The following is a 12,797-nucleotide window of genomic DNA, read 5'->3' as shown; positions in this document are numbered from 1 at the left end:
TAATCAGGTGCTTGGCCCAAGAACACATGCCTTGAGCTGTTTATTTCATGCACTGTTTATCGCTAAAACAGACATTAAAGCTAAAGAGATTTAGAGGAAAATAGATGGTCTGTTAGGAGAAAAGAATTACTTTAAAATTTTCCTTTATAAAAAAAGGTTAAACCAGATTACATTTAGTTGCCAGTTGAAGAATAAATTTTATAGTAGTGATATAACTAAAAAAAAAAATGTTGTTTTTAAGGGAAACAATTCACTGCATATGTCAATTGTAACACTTTGTGATTTTGTTTGCCTATTTTTTGTCTTAAAGTCCTAGTACAGGTTAAAATTTTGACTTTGGGCATGGCATGAAAGGCTAAATAGATTCAATGCTCTTAACACGTCCGACTTTCTAAGACTGCTCAATCGTTAATACTTCATTTATTTATTTAGCACACTTCTTTCTTCAGCTATGTGTTTCTGCTCATTGCACATATGCAAAATCTACAATTTATATTTTAGCTTTGACGTGACGAAAGTGAGTTCTTCTTTGAACCCTCCAGCTACCATTTTCTATATTATTCCATCTTTTTATACACTCTTTCAGTTCTTCTTCCAAAAATGAAAAAGATCTAATATTACTAAAAACTTATTGTGAGTTAATTAACTTCTGAATTATCCCAGGTATTTGCACTTTAAAATAAAATGCCATCATTAAAAAAAGAAACACAAAAATACAAAACTAAATTGGCTACTAACTCTTGGACACCAGTAAGTGCTCTCACCTTAAAAATGAGAATTTCACTAAATAATTTGTAGGATTTCTTCTATATCTAAGATTCTGAAACTTGAAAACTCTTGCCCTTGATGGGAGGGAGAGTTTATGTCATCACCGTGATTTGCTGGGACTTCATGTTGCTCAAATGTGCATCCACCACCTACAGAGTCTGCAATAAAGCAAGTTTAATAAGTGTTTGTTGAGCATCCAGTTACATGAAGAAAGGAAACACGTGAAATAAATAGTAGCAAAATATAAGCAAAACAGTTCAAGACAAAATCAAAAGGAGTGTCATAGGGAGTCATAATTTCAATTAAATTATACAAATGAGAATTTTCACAGCAATTATTATTTGGGCAATATAGATAGAGGGAGAATGTATAGAATCATGAAGTACTAGAATGTGTGCGCTATTAATTGTCCTTAGAAATGAGCTTGTTAAACTGTCTTGAATGATAGAAGTAAAAACAGACCTGGAGCCCCAGTATCACAAGAGATCTCATGAAGATTCGGGACTATAATTCACCTGATCACTGATGAGGCTGGCTTTTCCTGTGTTTACTATAAATGGCAAAATATCAGGAAGCCAATATCCCTCCACTCAGCAAGGTTTTCTATGAAAAGAGAGAATGGTATCATGAGCCTACCTCCAACACCTACAGAGTCTGCAATAAAGCAAATTTATGATTATTTGTTGAACATCCAGGTACATGTAGAAAGTAAACACTTGAAATAAATAGTAGCAAAATATAACTAAAACAGTTCAAGAGAAAATCAAAAGGAGTGTCACAAGAAGTAATAATTTCAATTAAATTATACAAATCAGAGTTGTCATAGCAATTATCATTTGGGCAATATATAATAGAGGGAGAACGTATAGAATCATTTGAGCTATAAGGGTCCCTAGAAATGAGAAACTAGAGATTTACTGTACTTTGAGGTTGTTATAATCTAGAGTAATTTTATGGAATTCTAGATAGACAAGCATAATTGAGAAAAATAGAAATGAGGGAAGAGTTGGAATGTTCCAGGATTTTTGCTACATACAAAACCTAAAGGCAAGAATGTAAACTCTAAATGCATATGTAAGTGCTAGATGCATATGATATCTGACTGGAGGGAGTTCTGTTTTTTTTGTTTGTTTTGTTTTATTTTATTTTGTTTCTACAGAGGAGAGGCCCTAGATTAAGGAAAGCATTAATTATGACCTTTAAAATGTTCATTCTTACCAAGTCAGAAGCAAGGCGCCATTGATAGCTTTTGAGTAGAAAGCCAGTAAGAAAAAAACAGTACTTTTAGAAAGTATCATTGTAGATGATGAATTCGATGACAGAAGCTGGAATCTCATGGAAAAGTTAACAGATTAGTGCAGAGCTTCTGGCAAAAGTTTAGTTTTAGTTTGCCACCTGAACTTTATTGGGAGTGATTTTTGTTTGTTTTGTTTTGTTGTTTTTTTTGTTTGTTTTTGTTTTGAGCCAGAGTCTCGCTCTGTCGCCCAGGCTGGAGTGCAGTGGCATGATCCCAGCTCACTGCAAACTCCACCTCTTGGGTTCACACCATTCTCCTGCCTCAGCCTCCCGACTAGGTGGGACCACAGGCGCCCGCCACCATGCCCCACTAATTTTTTGTGTTTTTAGTAAAGCCGACGTTTCACCGTGTTAGCCAGGATGGTCTCGATCTCCTGACCTCGTGATCTGCCTGCTCGGCCTCCCAAAGTGCTGGGATTACAGGCGTGAGCCACCACACCCGGCCAAGAGAGTGATTGTTTGTACAAATGATATTTCAAAACCTGAAACATAGTGCCAGTTACGTAGCAGGTACCCAATAAATGTTGGTTGAATAAATGAATTGAAGTATAGTCATCATAAACACCCCACTAGAAGAAGTTTTTAAAATCATGTGGTGTCTCTCACTATTAGGAATTGTTTTTGCTATTTCTCCTAAAAAACAATTGAACTCATGGAGATAGAGAGTAGAATGGTGGTTACCATCAGCTGGGAAGGGTGTGGGGGGCTGCAGGGGGAAAGTGGGGATGGTTCATGGGTACAAAAAAAAATTTAGAAAGAATGAATAAGATCTAGTATTTGATAGCACGATAGAGTACTATAGTCCACAATAATTTAATTGTACATTTAAAAATAATTAAAAGAGTACAATTGGATTGTTTGTAACACAAAGGATAAATGCTTGAGGTGATGGAGATCCCATTTTCCCTGGCGTGACTATTACACACTATATGCCTGTATCAGAATACTCCATATACCGCATAAATATATATAATTAATATGTACCCACAAAAACTAAAAATAAAAAAAATTTAAAAGGAATAATTGGGGTAATATTGCTATTCTAAAATATTGAACATGGATCAAAATTATTTGAGATAAAGTCTATCATCAAAACTTTTTTTTTTTTTTTTTTTGAGACGGAGTCTTGCTCTGTCGCCCAGGCTGGAGTGCAGTGGTGCAGTCTCGGCTCACTGCAAGCTCTGCCTCCCAGGTTCACGCCATTCTCCTGCCTCAGCCTCTCCAAGTAGCTGGGACTACAGGCACCCGCCACCACGCCCGGCTAATTTTTTTTTTGTATTTTTAGTAGAGACGGGGTTTCACTGTGGTCTCGATCTCCTGACCTCGTGATCCTCCTTCCTCGGCCTCCCAAAGTGCTGGGATTACAAGCGTGAGCCACCGCACCCAGCCTATCATCAAATCTTGTTCAGCATTTTTGACAACGCAAGTTAGCTTCCAGAAAATAATTCTAGGGCCCAAAATAACTGGTAAAACTGAGGTTAAAATTTTCAAAACCAACTATGGATAAAATGATATCTTCCTGTGAACTGATATTCCCGAGAATGATAATTGTTGAATCATCTCAGAGAAGAAGCATAACATTTAAGCTTTCCACCAAAAAAATAAATCATTAGCCAGATAACACGACACCCAGTTTGGCATCGTTGACTATAGATTCATATTTTTCTTCCTTTTTTAAAAACAATTTTGAGATAGTCTTGATATGTTGCCCAGGCTGGAGTTCAGTGGCTAAATCTTGGCTCAGTGCAACCTCCTCAATGTGGGGTTCAAGCAAATCTCACGCCTCAGCCTCCTGAGTAGCTGGGACTACAGACCCAGGCCACCACACCTGGCTAATGTTTTGAATTTTTAGTATTTTTTTGTATTTTATGTTGGTCAGACTGGTCTCGAACTCCTGACCTCAAGTGAGCTGCCTACCTCAGCCTCCAAAACTGCTGGTATTACAGGCATGAGCCACCAGACTGAGCCTAGATTCATATTCTTCATCTTAAATGAAGTCAACCTTCCTGTGCTCCCCCTGTAGCAGCAATCCAGTCCTGCTCCTCACTCCAACACAATTATTCCTTAAATTTCTCCCTTAACTTCCAATATTCAATTTTCTCCTACATTATAAAATGTTTTGTTGTTATCTTTTATTCCTCTCAGACTTAATCTGTTCAGGGTTAAACTATTTTCTCTTCTTCACCCACAAGGTAAATCAATGTTCCTAGTTTAGTTGGTGGCGCTACATTTTTACCATTCTAGAGATACTTTTGGCTTGGGGGTTTGGAGTCCTGTGTTGTAGTCTCAGACATTTTTACCAAATATATGGTACGTGTCAATATGAATTCGGGTATAAACACAGGGAAAGACCAATTGTAGGCCACAATACATATGTGTGTGTACATACATATATATGTATGTGAGTATACATACACACACGTATATACATACATATATGTGTGTATTTATATGTATAAATGCGATGTATGCATAAATGTAATATATATTCATATATATATGAAATTTCAAACTGTCTTAAATCTTAACACTTTTTAAATTAGTCTAAATTAACTGTTTAAATTAAATTGAAATCTTAAAAACTTACATAGTACTCTGAATATATACACGTAATAGGATCATGAACTAGTCAGGGAGTAAAGGTGTTTCCCATGGAAACTGCTATTTGGATTGAGATCTGATAATGGGCAGGATTTGACAGATAAATATTGTACGTGGGGATATGTGGCATTTTATGTGTGGCATAGAAACATTCCGGGACAAAGGGATATCAAAGGCAAAGTTCCTGAGGCATTTGGGATAACGGGACATATAAGAAGCTAAGAGAGGAGCAGAATAACTGGAGCACAGAGAGTAAAGTGAGATGAAGCTGGTGAAGCAGAGAAAATCCAAACCATGCAAAATCTGGTAAGACATTGATCTCTATCTTAAGAATTTGGTTTTTGAGCCAACATAGCTGACTAGACACAGACAGAAAGAGCTTCTCCCACTGAGAGACCTGAACATCAAGAAAACCAGCACGCTCTGAGAAGATCTTCAAAAGGAAGGCATTAAGAGTGGAGGAGGGAGGACACAGACTCTGGGCTGAAGTGGGAGGAAGCTGAGAACCCTGCACAGAGTTGCCCAGCACCAGATTCATTCATGGCCCCAAGTGGCTTCTAGGGAAAGGGTGAGTTAAACAGGTATGGAGTGGCCCACCCTCACCATGTAACTCCAGAATCCTAGAAGCAGGAGACCCCAGGATCCCTACAGACATTTGAGCTGGCAGAGAGTGTTGCCTGGAGTCTTGGCACTGATAGAACTTCTGCCTATGCAGAGCCCAAAAGGTTTGGTGTGGGAATGGCTGCAGTGGAGCACAACAAGGAACACTCATTCCCCAAGGTTTGCCTTGCTCCTCTAGGTGGCTTTGGCCTTCGTTGACTGTTGGACCTGGACAGAACAGGGTGACTGTTTCCGTGGGACTGCTAGCCTCTCCCAGGTTCCACACTTGATTGCATCTGCTTATAGCACAACCTCAGATGCCCAACCAAGGTGCTTCTCAGCAGCCAGTGCCACTAGCTCCTTCACTAGCAGACTCTGCCTAACAGTCAGAGAGCTTCTGCAGGTGGGATCCTGGCAACGTGCCCCCACCCACAGTCTTTCCCTCCGCTTTTCCAGGTCCACCTGCTTGCGCCCCCCATCACTGCTTTGCCAGGGCACACTTCCCCAAAGCCCATACCCACCGTTTTGCTGGAGCACATTCAGCTTCAGCCTCCTCTCACTGTTTCATCTGTGCGTGCACGCAGACCTCAACATCATTGTCCCACCAATGCCGGTACACATGTTCACACACATCCCACCTCCACACCGCTGCCAGTGTAAGCATGCAGACCTTGCTGTCCTGCTGCCACCAGCACATGCATGCAATCACAGACCCACTGCCACCACCCTGATGAAATGCTCTTGCCAGCACTCCCCTTAAGAGTATTGTTTCCAGTGCACCAGGAACACCTCAGCCCCTCCAGCACAGCAGGTGCCCAACCTCAAGGGGCCAGAGAACAAAGCTATGGGCCTTGTTCCAGGTCTCCAGGGTTACAGCATGCAAACCAGGAGTGCCGAGCTTAGCCATGGTCCCCTAAAATCATCCAGAAATGAAGCAAGTTGACTGAATCTAGCTTATACCACAGTCAAACCTTCAACAGCATAAAAGAATATAAAAGCAAAAAGCCCCACCCAAAGGACAGCAGCTTCAAAGATTAAAAGAATAACTGCCCGTAAGAATGGGAAAGAACCAGTGCAAGAACTCTGGCAACTCAAAAAGCCAGAGTGTTTTCTTACCTCTAAATGTTTCATACTAGTTCCCTAGCAATGGTTGTTAATCAGACTGAAACAGCTGGAATGACAGACATAGAATTCAGAATCTGGATGGCAATGAAGATCATGGAAGTTCAGGAGAAAACTGAAACCCAATCCAAGAAATATAATGACTTCAGTAAAATGATATAATAGCTGAAAGATAAAATAGCCATTTTAAGAAAGAACCAAACTGATATGATACAGCTGAAAAACTCACTACAAGAATTTCATAATATAATCAGAAGTATTAACAGCAGAATATACCAATCTGAGGGCAGAATCACAGAGATTAAAGACCAGTTATTTGAACCAACTGTGTCAGACAAAAATAAAGAATAAAAAATAATGAACAAAAACTCCAAGAAATAAGGGATTATGTAAAAAGACAAACCCATGGCTCATTGGCATCCCTGAAAGAGAGGGAGAGACAGCAACAACTTGGAAAATATATTTGATGATATAGTCCATGAGAACTTCCTCAACCTCACTAGAGAATTTGACATTGAAATTTAGGAAATTCAGAGCAGCACTATGAGATACTATTCAAGATGACAATCCCCAAGACATAGTAATCAGATTCTTTAATGTCAATGCAAAAGAAAAAACATGAAAGGCTGCTAGAAAGTAGGGGCAGTTCACATACAAAGGGAACCCATCAGGTTAATGGTGGACCTTTCAGCAGAAACCCTGCAACCCAAAAGAGATTGAGGGCCTATAGTCAGCATCCTTAAAGAAAATAAATTCCAACCAAGAATTTCATATCCAGCCAAACAAAGCTTTATAAGGGAAGGAGAAATAAAATCCTTTTCAGATAGGCAAATGCTAAGGGAATTCATTACTGCTAGACCTTCCTTACAGTAGGTCCTTAAGGGAGTGCTAAACATTGAAATTAAAGACCAATACTGGCAACCACAAAAACCCACTTAAGTACATAGCCAATTGACACTACAAAGCAACTTTACAATCAAATCTGCATAATAACAACACAATGCACAATGTTAGGGTCAATATTGACCTGGTATATAAATGAATTAAATGCCCCACTTCCAAGTCACAGAATGGCAAGTAGGATAAAGAAACAAGATCCAGCCAGGCATGGTGGCTCACTCCTCTAATCCCAGCACTTTGGGAGGCTGAGGCAGGTGGATCACGAGGTCAGGAGTTCGAGACCAGCCTTGCCAACATGGTGAAACCCCATCTCTACTAAAAACACAAAAATTAGCTGGCATGGTGGCACACACCTATAACCTCAGTTACTCAGCAGGCTGAGGCAGGAGAATTGCTTGAACCCAGGAGGCAGAGATTGCAGTGAGTCAAGATTGCACCACTGCACTCCAGCCTGAGCGACACAGAGAGGCTCCATCTTTGGGGGGGTTGTGGGAAGCAAGATCCAACTGTATGTTGTCTTCAAAAGATCCATCTTATGTGCAATGACATCCATGGGCTCAAAGAAATGAGATGGGAAAGACAAATAAAGCAAACAGAAAGCAGAAAAGATCAGTGGTTGCTATTATGATTTCAGTCAAAACAGATGTTAAGCAAAAAATGTCAAAAAGAACAAAGCAAGGCATTGCACAATGACAAAGGATACAATTTAATAAGAAGACTTTGATTATTCTAAATATATATGTACCCAACATTGGAGTGTCCAGATTTATAAAACAAGTTCTTAGACACCTAGGATGAGACTTAAATAACCACACAATAATAGTGGGACACTTCAACACTCCACTGACATTGTTAGACAGATCATTGTCTAACAAAGATATTTGGGACCTTAACTTGACAACCAAATAGAAGTAACAAACATCTATAGAATACTCCACCCAAAAACAGAATATGCATTATTCTCATCTGCACACAGCACATACTCTAAGATCAACTAAACTTTCAGACATAAAGCGATTATCAGCAAATTTTAAAAAAATGAAATCATACCAACCACAACCTTGGACCAAAGCACAATAAGAATAGAAACCAAGAACATCTCTCAAAATGATATGATTGCATGCAAACTTAAAAATCTGCCCCTAAATGACTTTTGAGTAAGCAATGGAATTATGGCAGAAATTAAGAAATTGTTTAAAACCAATGAAAACAAAAATACAACATCTCTGGGACACAGAATCTCTGGGACATAGCTAAAGAAGGGTTAAGATAAAAAAATTATAGCACGAAACAACCACATTAAAAAGTTAGAAAGATCTCAAATTAACAACCTAATATCACATCTAGAGGTACTAGAAAAATAAGAGCAAACCAACCCCCAAGCTAGCAGAAGAACAACAACAAAAAAATACAAAATCAGATCTAAACTTAACAAAATTGAGATTTGAAAGACATCACAAAAGATGTGTGAAACCAAGAGGTGCTTTTTTAGAAAGAATAAACAAGATTGATAGACTGCTAGCTAGACTAATAAAGGAAAAAGAGAGAGAGAAGATCCAAATAAACAAAACCAGAAATGACAACCTTCAACCAACCTCACAGAAATACAAAATCCCTGATTCTATTATGAAAACTTCTTTGAAAGCAAACTAAAAAACCTAGAAGAAATGGATAAATTCCTAGACACATACAACCTCCCAAGATTGAGCCAAGAAGAAATTGAAGCCCTCAACAGACCAATAATGAGTTTGGAAATTGAATCAATAATTAAAAAAAAAAAAAGGAACTGGAAAAATCTTTGGACCAGACAGACTCATATCTGAATTCTCCAATGTATATAAAGAGGAGCTGGTACCAGTCCTACTGAAATTATTTAAAGAAATCAAGGAGAAAAGACTCCTTTCTGACTCATTCTATGAGGCCAAGATCATTCTGACATCAAAACCTGGCAAAGACACAATGAACAAAAAAACTTCAGGCCAACATCCTTGATGAACATAAAAGCAAAAATCCTCAACAGAGTGCTAGCAAACCAATTCCAGCAGCTCACCAAAAAGCAAATCCACCATGATCAAGTAAGCCTTATCCCTGGGATGCAAGGTTGGTTCAACATAGGCAAATCAATAAATATGATTCATCACATAAACAGAAGACCATATGATCATCTCAATAGATGCAGAAGGCCTTTGATAAAATTCAACATCCTTGCCAGGTGCTGTGGCTCACACCTGTAATCCCAGCACTTTGGGAGGCCAAGGTGGGCAGATCACAAGGCAGGAGTTCAAGACCAGCCTGGGCAATATGGTGAAACCCCGTATCTACTAAAAATACAAAAATTAGCTGGGCGTGGTGGCGGGCACCTGTAATCCCAGCTACTTGGGAGGCTGAGGCAGAAGAATTGCCTGAACCTGGGAGGCAGAGGTTGCAGTGAGCAGAGATCCTGCCACTGCACTCCAGCCTGGGTGACAGAGTGAGACTACCTCTCGAAAAAAAAAAAAAAAAAAATTCAACATCCCTTCATCTTAACAACCCTCAACAAACTAGGCATTGAGGGAACATACCTCAAAGTAATAAAAGTCATCTATAACAAACCCATAGGAAACATCATACTTAATAGGCAAAATCCAGAAGCATTCCCCCTGATAAGCAGAATAAGACAAGGACGCTCACTCTCACCACTCCTATTCAACATAGTACTGGAAGTCCTTGCCAGAACAAACAGGCAAGGTAAAGAAATAAAAGGCATCCAAATAGGAAGAGAGAGAGTCAAACTATCCCGGTTTGAATATGATTTGATTATACCTAGAAAACCCCATAGTCTCTGACCAATAGTTCTTAATCTAATAAAAAAAAAAGCTTCAGCAAAATTTCAGGATAAAAAATCAATGTACAAAAATCAGTAGGATTTCTATACATCAATGACGTCCAAGCTGAGAGCCAAATCAAGAATGCAACCCCATTCACCATAGCCACACAAAGAATAAAATACCTAGGAATACAGCTAACTGGCAGGTTGAAAGATCTCTACAATGAGAATTATAAAACACTGCTGAAAGATATAGAGATAACACAAACAAATGAAAACACATTTCATGCTCATGGATAGGAAGAATTAATATTGTTGAAATGACCATAAGGAGCTAGGCGTGTTGGTTCACACCTGTAATCCCAGCACTTTTGGAGGCCAAGCGAGTGTATCACCTGAGATTGGGGGTTGGAGACTGGCCTGACCAACATGCAGAAACTCTGTCTCTACCAAAAATACAAAATTAGCCGGGTGTGGAGGCACATGCCTGTAATCCCAGCTACTCAGGAGGCTGAGGCAGGATAATCACTTGAACCCAGAAGGCAGAGGTTGCAGTGAGCCAGATCACGCCATTGAACTCTAGCCTGGGCAACAAGAACAAAACTCCATCTCAAAACAAACAAACAAACAAACAAACAAACAAACAAAAACCAAAAAAACCATAAGGTCCAAAGCAATGTACAGATACATTGCTATTCCTGTCAAACTACCAATGTCATTTTTCACAGAATTAGAAAAAATTATCTTAAAATTTGTATGAAACAAAAAATGAGCCCTAATAGCCAAAGCTACTTTAAGTAAAAAGAACAAAGCTGGAGCCATCATACTACTTGACTTCAAACTATACTACAAAGCTGCAGGAACCAAAACTGCATGGTACTGGTACAAAAACAGACACATAGACCAATGGAACACTTTAGAAAACCCAGAAATCAAGCCACACACTTATAACCATCTGATATTTGTCAAAGTTGACAATAACAAATAATGGGGAAAGGAAGGACTCCCTATTCAATAAATGGTGGTGGAATAACTGGCTAGCCTAGCCATATGAAGAAGATTAAAACTGGACTCTTTCCTCTCACCATATACAAAAAATCGACTTAAATGTAAAACCTACAACTATAAAATCCCTAGAAGAATATCTAGAAAACACTATTCTGGACAAAGGTTTTCACAAACATTTCATGATGAAGACTCTAATACCAATTGCGACTAAATCAAAAATTGACAAGTGGTACCTACTTAAATTGAAGAGCATCTACACAACAAAAGAAACTATCAACAGAGTAAACAGACAACCTACAGAATGGGAGAAAATATTTACAAACTATGAATCTGACCAAGTCTTAATATTCAGAATCTATAAGGAAACTGAATCAACAAACAAAAAGCAAACAATCCCATTTAAAAATGAGCAAAGGACATGAATAGACACTTCTAAAAAGAAAACATACACATAGCCAGGAAGCATATGAAAAACTGTTCAACATCACAAATTATTAGAGAAATGCAAATGAAAACCACAATGAGAGCTCACATACTCAGAATGGTTATCATTGACAAGTTAAAAAACAACAGATGCTGGCAAGGCTGTGGAGAAAAGGGAATGCTTATACAACCCTGGTGGGAATGTAAATTAATTCAGCCACTGTGGAAAGCAGTTTGGAGATTTCTCAAAGAATTTAAACAGAAGTACCATTCAACACAGCAATCTCATTACTGTGTAAATGTCCAAAGGAATATGTATTTTTCCACCAAAAAGACCCATGCAAGTGTACGTTTATCACAGTCCTACTCACAATAGCAAAGACATGGAATCAACTTAGATGCCCATAAACCCTAGACTGGATAAAGACAATGTAGTACATATATACCATGGAATACTATGCAGCCAAAAAAATGAAACCATTCCCTTTGCAGCAACATGGATGGAGCTGGAAGCCATTATCATAAGCAAACTAACTCAGAAGCAGAAAATCAAATATCACATGTTCTCACTCCTAAGTAGAAGCTAAACACTGACTAAACATGGACACAAAGAAGAGAACAATAGACACTAGGGCTTAGTTGAGGCTGGAAGGTGAGAGGAGGGTGAGAATGGATAAACTACTTGTTGGGTACTAGGCTAAATCACTGGGTGTTGAAATAATCTGTACATCAACTCCCTGTGACACACAATTTAACTATGTAACACAACTGTAACACATCTGCACATGTACCCCCGAACCTAAAACAAAAGTTGGAAAAAGAAGATAATTTGATTATTTATCTTCAAAATAGTGGAGAGACACAAGTTTTGCATATATGGTTTTCATACTTTCTGATACAGTCTGTTGCTTGGGGTGTTGGCTCTAATGCTTAGATTGACCATACCAGTGTATGGTTTGGCTGTGTCCCCACCCAAACCTCAACTTGAATTGTATCTCCCAGAATTCCCACATGTTGTGGGAGGGACCCAGGGGGAGGTGATTGAATCATGGGGGCTGGTCTTTCCAGTGCTATTCTCATGATAGTTAGTAAGTCTCATGAGATCTGATGGGCTTATCAGGGGTTTCTGCTTTTGCTTCTTCCTCATTTTCCTATTACTGCCACCATCTAAGAAGTGCCTTTCACCTCCTGCCATGATTCTGAGGCCTCCCCAGCCATGTGGAACTGTAAGCCCAAGTAAACCTCTTTTTGTTGCCAGTTTCGGGTATGTCTT

The sequence above is a fragment of the Nomascus leucogenys genome, chromosome 6, assembly GCF_006542625.1.
Source record: "Nomascus leucogenys isolate Asia chromosome 6, Asia_NLE_v1, whole genome shotgun sequence".
Taxonomy (NCBI): Eukaryota; Metazoa; Chordata; class Mammalia; order Primates; family Hylobatidae; genus Nomascus; species Nomascus leucogenys.
The sequence above is the reverse complement of the archived record's forward strand: the minus strand, read 5'-3'. Positions refer to the sequence as shown.